The 14,114-nt window shown below is 35.0% G+C and overlaps 1 long non-coding RNA gene across 43 annotated transcripts in view; it reads right to left on the minus strand.

Annotated features, from left to right (window-relative positions):
- Nucleotides 1–14,114, minus strand: part of LOC144305715 (uncharacterized) — a 161,037-nt gene that overhangs the window by 122,823 nt on the left and 24,100 nt on the right. For 24 of the 43 annotated variants that reach the window (XR_013372738.1, XR_013372741.1, XR_013372737.1 and 21 more), the window contains one exon: nucleotides 3,130–5,389. The exons of 11 other annotated variants lie outside the window; for them this stretch is intronic. This is a non-coding gene — a long non-coding RNA (uncharacterized LOC144305715). Of the gene's footprint in view, nucleotides 1–3,129; nucleotides 5,390–9,040; nucleotides 9,064–14,114 lie in introns of those variants that run through there. 8 more of the 43 variants (XR_013372761.1, XR_013372754.1, XR_013372744.1 and 5 more) reach the window with 3 other exon arrangements.

Below are 14,114 nucleotides of genomic sequence, written 5' to 3' on the forward strand. Positions count from 1 at the left end.
AGTCTACCAAATGTTTGAAGAATTGACACAAATTTTGCAGTCTTTTCCAGAAAACAAGAAGGGGAAACACTCTATTTCATTTTATGAAGTTAGTAATACCCTGATGCCAAAATCAAAAACAATATATAAAAAGAAAACTATAGACCAATATCCCCATAAGTACAGATGCAAACACCCTTAACAAAATATTAACAAACAGAAGTCAGCAATGTACAAAAAGGTTTTTTCACTATGATCAATGGGGTTTATACATTGAAAATCAATGTATTCCTTTATTATTAACAAGATAAAGAAAAAAATCACATGATCATAATGATCAATGCATAAAATGCATCTGACAAAATTCAACACCTACTTCATAATTTTATTTTATTTTTTTAAAGATTTATTTATTCATTCATGATAGACAGACAGAGAGAGAGAGAGAGAGAGGCAGAGACAGGCAGAGGGAGAAGCAGGCTCCATGCCAGGAGCCTGACGCGGGACTCGATCCCGGGACTCCAGGATCGCACCCTGGGCCAAAGGCAGGCGCCAAACCACTGAGCCATCCAGGGATCCCCCACTTCATAATTTTAAAAAACAACTCAGAAAAATTAGAGGGGACTTCTTCAATTGACATTTTATCTACAAAACCTATAGCCAACATTATTGTTAATGGTAACACTGAAGGGAGAAACTTAGGGAGAAATCCCAAGATAGGGAAAAAATAAAGGGATATCCTCTCTAAACTACTCCTATTTAATATAGGGCTGGGAGTTACAGCCAGGGGAATGGTAGAAAAAAAGAAATGTATAGAAACTGAAAAGAAAGCTGTCCCTATTTGCAGGTAACATGATTGCGTAGAAAAACTCAAGGAATCCATTAAAAAAAACCAGAACTAAAGAGTTCAGCAAGGTTGCAAGAATACATGATAAACATAGATGTGTAATGACCATGTAGACATAAAATGTGAATATACAATACCCTTTATAACCATTCAAGAAAAATGAATTACTGAGGTACAAATCTAAGAAGACATACAGTACTTGGATGCTGAAAATACAAAATAGTGATAAAAGAGATAGAAATCCTAAATAGAGAATATAATGTATTTATGGATTAGAAAACAATAGAGTTAAGATTTCAACAGTCTCCACATTGATATTCAAACTTCATTTAATTCCTATCAAAATCCCAGCAAGAATTTTTGTACATATAAGTGAGATTCTAAAATTTCTATGAAGGTAAAGAAGCTAGAAAAGCTAAAACAATTTTGATAAAAACAAAGCGGGAGGAATAGAGTGCCCATTTTCAAGGCATGACATAGAATAGTAATCAACTTTGTATTAGTGGAGGAATACACATGGAGATCAATGGAACACAAATAAGAACCTAGAAACACACTTAGGCAAAAGGGGCCAACTGATTTTTCACTAAAGTGCAATAACAATTCAATGAAACAAAGCTGTTTATTTCAACAAATGATACGGCATCATTTTGGTGTCCATTATCTCCCCCTGACTCCCACCAAAAAGAATCTGCCGAGGGACGCCTGGGGGGCTCGGTGGTTGAGCGTCTGCCTTTGACTCAGAGTGTGACCTCAGGGTCCCGGGATCGAGTCCCATATTGGGCTCCCTGCGTGTAGCCTGCTTCTCCCTCTGCCTGTTCTCTGCCTCTCTCTCTCTCTCATGAATAAATAAAATAAATTTAAAAAGCAGTCTAAGTTTCACATCTTATACAAAAATTAATTCAGAATCAATCATGAACTTAAGTGTAAAATATAAAACTTTAGTACGATTGAATAAACCAGATTTTATACATACTGTTTTGGAAACAACCCAGATGTCCCTCAATAAGTGAATGGTTAAACACAGTGGCACATCCATACTATGGAAAAATAGTATTATGGTTAGCAGTAAAAAATAATATTAGTCAGTATTAAAAAATAACAAACTACTGAAATATGCAATAGCTCTCTGGATGAATCTCTAAAGAGTTATGCTGAGTGGGGGGAAAAAAGCCATTCCCAAAAGGTTACATACTCTAGGATTCCATTTATATAACATTCTTATAAATGACAAAATTATAGAAATGGAGAACGGATGAGTTGTCAGTTAAGAGAAAGCAGTGGGAAAGGGAAGTAGATGTGGCTGTGTAAGGCTGACAGGAGGGATCCCTGTAGTGATGGAAATGTTCTGTATCTTGACTGTTTTAACATTAGTGTCCTAGCTGGGATATTGTACTGTATAGTTTTGTAATATTCCATCCTTGAGGGGACTTGCATAAAGGGCACACTGTCTGTAGTAGTACTATTACTTAAAATTGCATGTAAATCTACAATTATCTCAAAATAGATATAATTTTGATGGAGACACAAAAAATAATTTGAATAAAATAGCAACACTGAATATAGCATAGCTGATTAAATTTAGCAAAATATGTAAAGCTTTATTCATTTAAAACTGGTAACATGAAAAATGACATTTTATACTCTTCTATGTAAAAAGATTTATGTTTTTCTTCTGATATTTCAGACAACTTTCATGCAAGAACATTTTGCCCCTAAAACATCGCCTTATAATGGACTTCTGCTATATTAAGTTTCTTCTAGCAATACCTCATGACATTACTGATCCCAGTTAATCCTATAAGCATTCTCATCAGTGTCAAGGGAAACTACATTGAAGTAGCCATCTGTTATCTTAAAGCTCCCTACAAAAATAATTAGCTGGGCATTTTTAAATTTTCAGTTTTTTTTAAGTCAAATGCATACAAATATCATTTGCTAGCTGTGATCTTGACCAATTTATTTAATATCTCGGAGACTCAGTTTCTTCGTATATAAAATGGCATACTTCCTACAGCAAATGACAAAATAAACTACAACTATAGAAGTAGTAATGATATCTGGCAGTGAATATTTAATAAATTTCAATAATAACTGATACTTGTAGGTTAAGGTATAAATAATATAACAGGTATAAATTATATCATGTTGCTTTTTAAAAATCTCTTGAACCAAAGAAACTTTCCTTTTTGGGAAGGGGAACAGATTATTGGAGTTGTCTCCATAAAGCAGCACAATTAGAGTAAAATAAGGAGGGATTTCAAAATCTTCTATAGTGTAGACTATGACAATACTTGTGATACCTCTGATGATGTTGCAGAGCACTGACACAGTTATCGTGTGGTGAAATAACAAGAACTGGAGCTCTTCATCTTTCCGTGCATGTTTTAGTTGTTTTTTATTTAGGCAAAAGGACTAAATGAGAGAACTGTCACTTGGAATGCACATAGTGGCTTCAAAAAAAGGACACAAAGTTCATTTTCTGTAATCTCCCTTCTATATCATGTCAGTATTAGATGCTAAAGGCAGGCAAAATGAAAAGTTGTTAAGAACAAGGAGCTTGGGGCTGTCAGTTAAGTGTCTGCCTTGGGCTCAGGCCATGACCTCAGGGTCTTGGGATCGAGCCCCTGAGTCTTCTCCCTTTTCCTCTGCCCCTCCCCCTGCTCATGCGCCACCCCTCAAATAAATAGATAAAAAAATAAATAAATAAAAGGAACAAGAGACTTGAGGGTGAAAATGCCTGGGTTTAAACAGTCTTCAACACTTCCCAGGAGTAAGGCCTTGGTCCATTTACATCATATTTCTAAGGTTGAACTTCCTCATCTACAAAAAGGGGTAAGAATATTATAATACATGTAGAGTTCTTTGCATAAATCCTTTCAGATATAGCACAATAAATGTCAGCTAATAATAATTTTACCTAATACAACTGCTTAAGTATAAAAGTGATAATTATTGATGTGGCATCTAAAATATCTTTTCTGACAAGGTGAGATGTAAGGATTAAAACATAATTAAACTGCAAAAGGGCCACGAGACTGAAATAATTTGCAGGAGCTTATCAAATCTCCATAAATATTTGATAAAACAACCATAATTCCCTTTTTATTTCATTGATGGCAGTTTTCAAGCATGAAATTGTTACATTTAAATAGTCATCTTCATATTCAGGAACAAATTTACTTTTTAAAATACTTTTAAAAATTATTTATGCCACTTAGAATATTAGTCAATTCAGAAACAATCGTTTTATAAACATATGAATCTATCTCAAGAATCAAATATATTATCCTTAGAAATGAAATTATAATAAACTACATAATGAACACTTTAAGATTAGAAATTAGATCTCATTTGGGCCTGGGAAGGAGAAATTAACTAAGAAATTCTATAATTGTAAGCAACAGCTGCACAGTCAATATTTAATCACTATATTGTGAGACAGTTCAGTAGTGGAAGACAGGATTAACATATTGCTTTAAAACATTCCATTACTTTCTGCATCTGTTTACTGATAATAAAAGACACAGCTGTTCTAAACGAAACACACTAACAGGTGTAAAGTGCCAAATTGGCATTTTACATAAAAGTTACTCATTTCCTTTTGGAATACTCTAAAATTATACTCTAAGCACAGCTACCAATAACTTAAAGAATTTTTTATACTAACTTGGATTATTCTACTCATTGAAGATACACTTCTTTCTCCATGAATTCAAGATTATTTTTAAACAGTACACATCCTGAACTAATTATAATTACCCCAGATGTTTTCCATAAAAATGGTCACACATTTGAACACGGTTTCTTTAGCAACTGTTCTATATCAAATTTACTGCAAAGAGCATCAGAATTATGAAGTAACACTGTATCAGATTTGTTATGTTCAAACTACAAATGATAATGAAGCTTGAGCTTATAATTTATTTTGACCAGTATTCAGCTAATCTGTAGTTGTATTTAATCCAAGGTCACCATAAGGAAATTCAATATTTTTATGATAAATATTCAATAATAACTCACCTAAAGGAAGTCAAAGTAACCATAATTTGTGAATTCCATGTAAATGTAACTATACAGTTTTGGCTTTTTTGTTTGTTCTTAAAACATAATATACTACAATCAACTTAAAATATCTAGAGTAGGGGGGCCTGGGTGGCTCAGTGGTTGAACATTTCCCTTTGGCTCAGGGCATGACCCCAGAGTCCCAGGATCGAGTCCTGCATCGTGATGTCCCTGCAGGGAGCCTGCTTCTGCCTCTGCCTGTGTCTCTGTCTCTATCTCTCATGAATAAATAAACTGAATCTTTTTTAAAAAGTATCTCTAGTAATTTAATACACTTGGATAAATACTTTTAAAATATTATAAGATATAACAGTGACATTATGAGACAATTACATATTCAATGTCAATGAAAATATTGATGTATTGGTGATAAGAAAGAACACTGAAATATTTTAATTTGGCCATTATCTTCACTTTGATATATAACACTTGGAGAGGAAATGTTAATGTAGAGTATCAAAGGAGTCCAAAGCGTTCCAGTCTCTTTCTCTTCTTTTCCTAAAATAAACATATTCGTCAAATTAGCTAAAGCTAATTTTTCTAAAGAAAAAGAGGCTCACTGACATTTACAAATACTTAAAGAGTCCTTGACACTACGTCTATATTTTGAGATATACCACTTGAGGAAAAACATATATAATAGGTACATTTTAATGCTTTAAGACTTTTCTTTGTTAGCTCAGGTACAAATGCAAATAAAATACTCTACAGCTTTGTAGTAAAGGTTTCTCTGTCAGGTCATTTAGTTACAACAGCTTTTCTGGTTCTTCTGGAAACAAGTTATGATCAATGAAAACTATGAGTTTGCTGCTTACGCTTTGAAAAGAAACAGAAGCAGAATTTCATATCAAAAGAATAAAGAAAAACATCAATTTTACTGTGGAATCTAATAAAGCATAACACTGCCTATAATGTGGTAAAACTATGTTACGTAGAAACATAACCATGGGATTTTCTGGTTTGTAAACTAAGTCAAGGTATATAGTCAATAAACCAAATCATATGATAATGAAACTGAATTGTTTATATAGATTTCATAAGACTATCAGTTTTATAAATTTAATTACTGTATGTAATGATTTATCCAAGCTATTTTAATCTTTATCATATTCAATTATCAAGGAAGGAGTTTATTACTTGGAATTGCATAGAAATACATGCTGTGATGTATCAACTACAAAAGTACAACACACACCTTAAAAAAGGATTTTTAAATTCCTTTCCCATACAAGATTATATTTAATTGTTTAATTTTTATTATAACCAGATATACGTATTTATTTTGCATTCTTTTGTGTTCATAAGGAAAGGTGGACCAACCAATTTGTATTATTAAAAGAAACAGGTGAAGTAGATATAAAAAACTAGGAGTAGAAAGAAAAATAGAGACTTCCTTAGAAAACTGAAATTTGAAAACTCGCTAGAGCAGTTAATTCCAGTAATTCAGGGAAAAATAAGACAAAAGGGCAACTTACAGACAAAATGACTTGCAATTCATTAAAGATAGTAGCAACAACAGTTTAATGCCTTAAAAAGCATCAGCCGTTAAAGGAATTACAGGATGAGTGTTCCTAACAATGAAAAACTACTAAATTTTAAAAACTGATATTGTATAAATTTAGTCAAATTTGTGTTAAATTCTTCTTTTTCTAGTATATATAAGTATGGTTAGAGTCATGAGACACTAGCATAGGGTCTTACATTACGCATCACTTGAGTAGCTACTGCACTTCATCTAACAATCAAGTAGTGAGTTACAGCTGTGGTCTGAAACATTTCAGGATGGTAAGAAATCAATAAATTCTCTAAATCTCTTTCATAATTCAATAATCTTACTGCATGTATCTCCTCGTTCAATCTTAAAAACTGATATATTTCCTCCAAAACTAGTAACAAATACATAATCAGAATCGTATGTTCAAATGGATTTGAATAAAGTGGTATGTTAAGACTAGCAAAGCTCAACTTCTTTATTCTATAGAATTTCATCTAAAAATCTGTAAGCATTGATTCTAATTCCTACGACCATGATGTGGCTATCCATCAAGTAAACTGAGGGCGTTAATTATTAAGCCTAACTAGTCTGCTTTCCTTCCATCTTCTACTATGCAATATTTTTCAGATGAAGTAAAATTCTTCTCATTCATTGTTTTTCAAAACTTTTTTTTAAAGATTTCATTTATTTATTCATGAGAGAGAGAGAGCGAGAGAGAGAGAGGCAGAGGGAGAAGCAGGCTCCATGCAGGGAGCCCGACGTGGGACTTGATCCCGGGACCCCAGGATCACGCCCTGGGCTGAAGGCAGACGCTCAACCGCTGAGCCACCCAGGCGTCCCTGTTTTTCAAAACTTCAAATAAAAGTTTGCATCAATCTGTAAATCCTTGTGGAGTAATACATAGGAGATTTTATTTAGGAAGGATATATTAGATGCTTAACTTAAAGCCATGGAATGAACTCTCCCCTTCCTTTGCTTGAATGTGAACAGGGCTTAGAAAGGAAACAGAGTGAGGTATGTACAGTGTATGTCAGATTACCTTCAATCTCTAGTGAAAAAATTAGTCATAAAACAGTGCTTATATCTTTTAAAAAGTTACATGTTACATATCACCTTATTTTACACCCTAAAACAAAAGCTGTGTCTGTTCTCACTGCAAACTTAAATAGCTTTATTGCTACCATATTAACAATTCAGTTTCTGATTTCAAAACTGATTAACTTAAATACTGATTAATAGTAAAGGAAATATGATTATGGTTCAATCGTTACAGTTGAATAACACAAGACACTCATAAATATTTATAATCATAAACTACTAATGCATATTAATCCATACTACTAATGCATATTAATTCAGCATAGTAAACTATTTAAGTAGTAAATAAGTGAATTTTTAAGAACTGGAATCTCATTCTTAAGCACATAGTATCAGAAGAGGTCCAAATATTACCTATTAAAAATTAAGTAGTAAATAAGTGAATTTTTAAGAACTGGAATCTCATTCTTAAGCACATAGTATCAGAAGAGGTCCAAATATTACCTATTAAAAATTAAGTAGTAAATAAGTGAATTTTTAAGAACTGGAATCTCATTCTTAAGCACATAGTATCAGAAGAGGTCCAAATATTACCTATTAAAAATTAAAAGGGATTTTCAAGTTGTTCTATGACTGTGTGGTTTGAATTTTTCCAGATTTTAAAAAATCAATTAAAAATACAAACTCAGATCCTATATATGACATGTTTACACAAAATGGAAGATCATCAATGTATTACTTTGGGTGTCAATGGAGAAAGATTGAGAGAGAGATTGAGAGAGATGGGGAGGGACAACAGACACAGACTTTGGAGTAAACTTGTTTTGTTTGATCATTTCTGCATACATTCCAGATTCTTATGATAGTACAATTTAGGAAAGTATAGTTCGGTATGGAGCTGTTGGCTTAAATTCAGACTGGCCTGCTCAAGTCCACTTTCGGTAGAGTACTCAGATGAGCATAACAATACTGTGAATCAGGACGTTTGTGATATGAAGCCAAAACAAAGAACACTAAAGAAATATATAACCAATGCTGATGTAATGCTGCAAATGTTACCATTTACCTTATTAATAAATTAGTTCCTAAAAATATTCTCTTGTTCTCAGATATTTTTATATGAAAAGTAATAAATTAACATTTTTATATGAAAGTTATAAATTTTTTTTTTGAAAGTTATAAATTAACATGACTTTTATACAAATAGCACGTTAATGTTTGTTCTACACTCATTAAAATATCTTTCATTTACATATTAATTTAGTGAAATTTCATAATTCAAAGGTATCCATTTCAAATGATAAACCCTTAAATAAGTAAAATTTGGATCACAAAGCTAAATTAAGAATATGTCCATTTTCAGGATTATGTATTCATGGGGGGGGGGCTAATTCAAGCATAGAGCTAAAGCAAAACATTTATTCTAGATATTGGACCTGTGGTATAGAAACCATTTTTATACTTGAAAAAACACCTTTAACACAATTCTAAAACCCCAATTTTTGTAACTATACTATTGAAATCAGTGGTTATTCATAAAGAGTCTGAGATACATAGAAAACATAGTAATAACCATTAATATCTATAATTTTTGGTACTTTAATATTATAGCTTACCATGTCGGTATTGACCTCTTTGCCTATGAATAAAAGATAATTCAGGTATCAAAGAATATTAAATATTGTCAGATAGTAGTTTCAATATTAAAAACTGAAAGAAAAACATCAATATTTATACAAGCAATCTACACTGTTCCTTATGGTAGCTACCATTATTGAACATCTACCACGTGTGCTAAGTATTATGTATATAACTCTTTACATGGATCATTTGCAACCTTTAAATCATCTCTATAAGACTGGCATTTTCCAAATTGTATAAATGAGATGACCAAGTGATTTACTGACAAAATTGGTACATATCTGAGAATTTCTAAGGCAGAAGATATTAATAATTATGATAGGTGGACAAGTGCAAATCATGACAACTCTAGGAAAACTACAATACATTGGTTACCATAACAAAGAGGAAACTGCCTCAGACAGACTCATTCAAAATGTATTCAATGAACATCTATTCAACAAATTTTGCACAGTATGTTAGTTAATGGGGATGGCACTCTGATTCTGCAGAGGAGATAACTGTCATATTTGCTTTCAAAGCTTTATCTCTGACCCCTCCATACATTACCTACAACTTGTAAATAATTTGTATCTCTAAGGCTTTATGTTTTTCAAAACATTTTCACATTCATATACCCTTTGGTTTTGTTTTGTTTTTTTTACCCTTTGATTTTAAAGGTATACTTATATATTATTACCTATTCATTTCAACCAATAATTGATACTTTAAAAATCCTCTTAAAAGTTTGATATATATTTTTATTTTCTACTAGTTTTGCTCTAGCTTGACATTATATATATAAAATTTAATACACCTCTAACTTACTTTGAAACATAGTATGAGATAGAATTCTAGGATTTTTTTGTCCAAATTAATAATGTAATGCCTGAATATGGTTCTGAATAATCCATTACCTGACCAATGATTCATAGCACTTGCTTTTTCATTCCCACAGGTTAAAATTGAGAATCACCAATTCCATTCCATGTTTAATCCCATGTTATTAATACACTATCTTATTTACTGAAACTATGTAATTATTACTTGGCCCTACCACTCCTTCTATACTATTATTGCCTATCTATCTTTGCAGATTCAAGTTTGAATCAAGATAATCAAATTCCAGGGCTCCTGGGTGGCTCAGTTAGTTAAGGATCTGCCTTCAGCTTAGGTGTTGATCTCAGGGTCCTGGGGTAGATCCCATATCAGGCTCCCTGCTTGGCAGAGGGCCTGCTTCTCCCTCTCTCTCTGCCTGCCACTCCCTCTGCTTGTGCTCTCTTCTCTATCAAATAGATAAATAAAATCTTAAAAAAAAATTCTAAGAAAATACAAGCTGACAAAGAATTCAGAGAGAAAAAGATAGTTATGAGAATCAATGGTAAACACAGAAACTGATTTGATTTTGGTTACTTAACTAATATAACACTACTATGTTTTGTGTTAAAAATTATTGAAACAAATTCTAGATACTTTTAATGAGAAATTGCCTTAGGAGCTCTATGAGTAAAGTTAAATTTGTCTTTTTCAGAGGGAAGAGAGATGCTAATTTTGGCAAAAAGGTTCACAGTCAAGAATATATTTTAGGAGGACTCTCCAAGATGGTGGAGGAGACCTTAGTTTGTATGATCCCAGGAATTCAGTGAGATGGCCAGCCAATCATTCTGAACACCCGTGAGCTCAACCGGAGCTCTAAGAGAACTGCTGCAGGTCAGGAGGTGCAGAGAGGGAATCCAAGGTGATACATCGGAGGATGAACTGCAGGGGGTGCTCCATTAGCCGGCTGGCGGACAGGGAGGCAGCAGCGGAGCACAAGAGCAGAGTTTTCCGTGTGCTGCAGTGAGGGAGGCCCCAGCCTGAGTGGTGCTCAGGTGGCCCAGTGGGGCGGAATCCCAGGGGGGACAGTGTGGTGCCAGGATCCTCAGGGTCACAGACAGGAGGGCAGGGCCCCAGGGGGCAGACTTCCCGGGCATGCACGCAGGGCCGCTGGCTGCAGTCAGGAGCCCAGGAGTGGGCTTGCAGCCCGGGGTGCCACAAACCAGGAGCCCAGGCACAGCCCGGGGACCGCTGGCTCTCCAGGCGCGGGCCCAGCAGGGCAGCACTGCAGTGAGAGGCCCCCGACCTCCCCCGGCAGGAGGGGTGCAGGTGCACACTGCAGGAGGCTGCAGGGCTCAGGGACTCCACCCAGACCCTGGACCGCAGGTGGGCGAGCGCGGGCCGCAGACGGGCCAGGGAGACAGGATGGTGGCCCGCCCGGCTCCCTGGGGGGGAGTCCACCGCTGTCCCTCTGGCCTCCAGAGCGGTGCAGGAGGCTGCCTGGGGGCAGCAGCCACATGGAGCAACTGGGGCCCCCGGGCAAGGGCGGTGCGGTGCCCCCCGGGCCAAGACAACAGGACCCGTACTACAGGCCACTCCCACAGAAGACCAGCAGCACGTGCAGCTAAGGCCAAGGTGACAGCTGACAGGTGCACAACTTCAGCGCCAGGGGAACACAGCATACAGTCTTCGGGGTTTCCCCACGATTCTTTGGTCTTTCCATTTTAATTTTTCTTTTCTCTTCCCCTTTCAAAATAATTTCTTATCAACTCTTTCTAAAGTCCTTAAAAACTTTTTTGTTACATTCTATCCTTTCAATTTATTTTTACCATTTGCAATGATGTGGATGAAACTAGAGAATATCATGCTAAACACAGTAAGTCAGAGAAAGATAATTATCATATGATCTCACTCATATACGGAATTTAAGAAACAAAACAGGATCATAGGGGAAGGGAGGGAAAAATAGAACAAGACAAAATCAAAGAGGGAGACAAACTAAAAGAGACTCTTAATCATAGGAAACAAACAGGATTACTGGAGGGGAGGGGGGGTGAGGGGATGGGGTAGCTGGGCAATGGACATTAAGGAGGGCATGTGATGTAATGAGCACTGAGTGTTATATAAGACTGATGAATCACTGAACTCTTACCTCTGAAACAAATACACTGTATATTAATTAACTGAATTTAAATAAAAAAGAAACTATAAATTTAAAATGACATTCTGAGTATTAAAAAAAAGAATATGGGATCCCTGGGTGGCGCAGCGGTTTGGCTCCTGGCTTTGGCCCAGGGCACGATCCTGGAGACCCGGGATCGAATCCCACGTCGGGCTCCCGGTGCATGGAGCCTGCTTCTCCCACTGCCAGTGTCTCTGCCTCTCTCTATCTCTGTGTGACTATCATAAATAAATAAAAAATAAAATAAAATAAAATAATAAAAGAAAAAAGAATATACCTTAAATATTGAAGAGTAACCATTAAAAATAAAAAACGAACAAGAAGAACAACAAAAAAACAAAAAACAGAAATAAAACCCACTGCTTCCAAACCAAGGGAGATTGAAAAGAGGAAAATAAATTTTATTCTTTCAAACAGAAAGCATTAATTCAGGGAAACAAACATATGCATTAGCAAAAACAAAAAGCACAAAATAAGATGATGGCAATTATGTCCAAATAGATCAGTAATCTCAATAAATGTAATGGTTTAAATTCACCCATTAGCTAGCAATACCATATTGTCAAGGAGACAGACAAAACTATTTCCCCAATACTGTTAAAGGACTGGAGGTAGAGAGAAGCCATGCTGCCATATGGTTTTAATCTTCTATACAGAACAGGATGACAATTTAAGGCTAAGGTGGTACAGACTCTTCTAAAATATTATTCTCCTTTTTCTTCCCACCAAAACACTTATCATCCATACTTAATAAAAAGATCTCCCATCTTCACTGCGTTTCCAAAATTCTGATAGCCAGGCTTACCCTTCAAGAAGAAAATTGAAACACTCTTGAGAATAGGACCAGCCCAAAGAAAAGACCTAAAATCTGGCCTGGTTCCCTAAAGAAATAGTCACAGATAATCATTTAAGGAAGAGTTCCATAAAAAAGCCCTACCCAAACAGCTATTTAAGGTCTACTATTCTTATCATAAACAGGCAGCCAAGGATCAGAAGACATCTGAGAAAAGCCACTAACATAAAAGACTGAACTGAAAACTGAAAGAGCAACTTGGAAAGAACAAAAGGATATGAAACCTTCAAAAGAACTTACATTGCCTACTGTGAAAGAAGCACACTCATATATTAATGGAAGTGCAAAATGGTGCAATCCCTATTGATAGAGTTTGGCTATATCTAACAAAACTTTAAATGTATTTACCCTTTAACCTAGAATTCCTACTTCAAGGATCTGTCCTGATGTATATATATATAATCTCCACCAATAAGAAACAACATATGCATAAAGTTATTCATTGAGGCATTAACCATATTAGGATACTAGCTGAATAAACTGTAAGATATCCATATACTACTACGTAGCCATAAAAAAGAGTAAGCTCTCTATGTACTGACTTGGAATGATCTCCAAAATACGTTAAACAAAAAAAGAACCAAGAGGCAATACAAGATATCTCAAAAGAAAAACCTCAAACAATTTAATCTTATACCTAAAAGAGCTAGAAAAAAACAAAGCCCAAAGCTAGCAGAGGGAAGGAAATAATATTAGAACAGAAATAAATGAAACTGGGGCACCTGAGTGGCTCAGTAGGTTAAGCATCGACTTGTGATTCTGGCTCAGGTCATGATCTCATGGGTTGTGAGATCAAGCCCCATGGTAGCCGACTTCACACTCAGCGAAGAGTCTGCTGGAGAGTCTCTCCCTTTGTACCCCTACTTGTGTATATGCACTCTCTCTCAAATAAATAAATAAATGTTTAAAAATATGCTACCTTTTATCTCAGAAAGTAGGAATAAATTACATTTATGTATGTATATACATACGTATTAGGGTATATTTTGCAAAGAGAAACAATGGAAATACACAAACTAATTCAGATGACTATAATTATGTCTATATGAATGGGATGGCAGAGGAGAGGGGAGGGGAAGCACATAAATATACCTTTTAAGTTTTGATCATGAACATTAAAAATGTTTTAAATAGCTTAAAATACAATTAAATATAAGTAAGCCCTGAAAATGAAAACAACCTGAAGCAAAAAAACAAATCAAAACAAAAAAACCCCAAA

Source organism: Canis aureus, chromosome 36, assembly GCF_053574225.1.
Source record: "Canis aureus isolate CA01 chromosome 36, VMU_Caureus_v.1.0, whole genome shotgun sequence".
Classification (NCBI taxonomy): domain Eukaryota; kingdom Metazoa; phylum Chordata; class Mammalia; order Carnivora; family Canidae; genus Canis; species Canis aureus.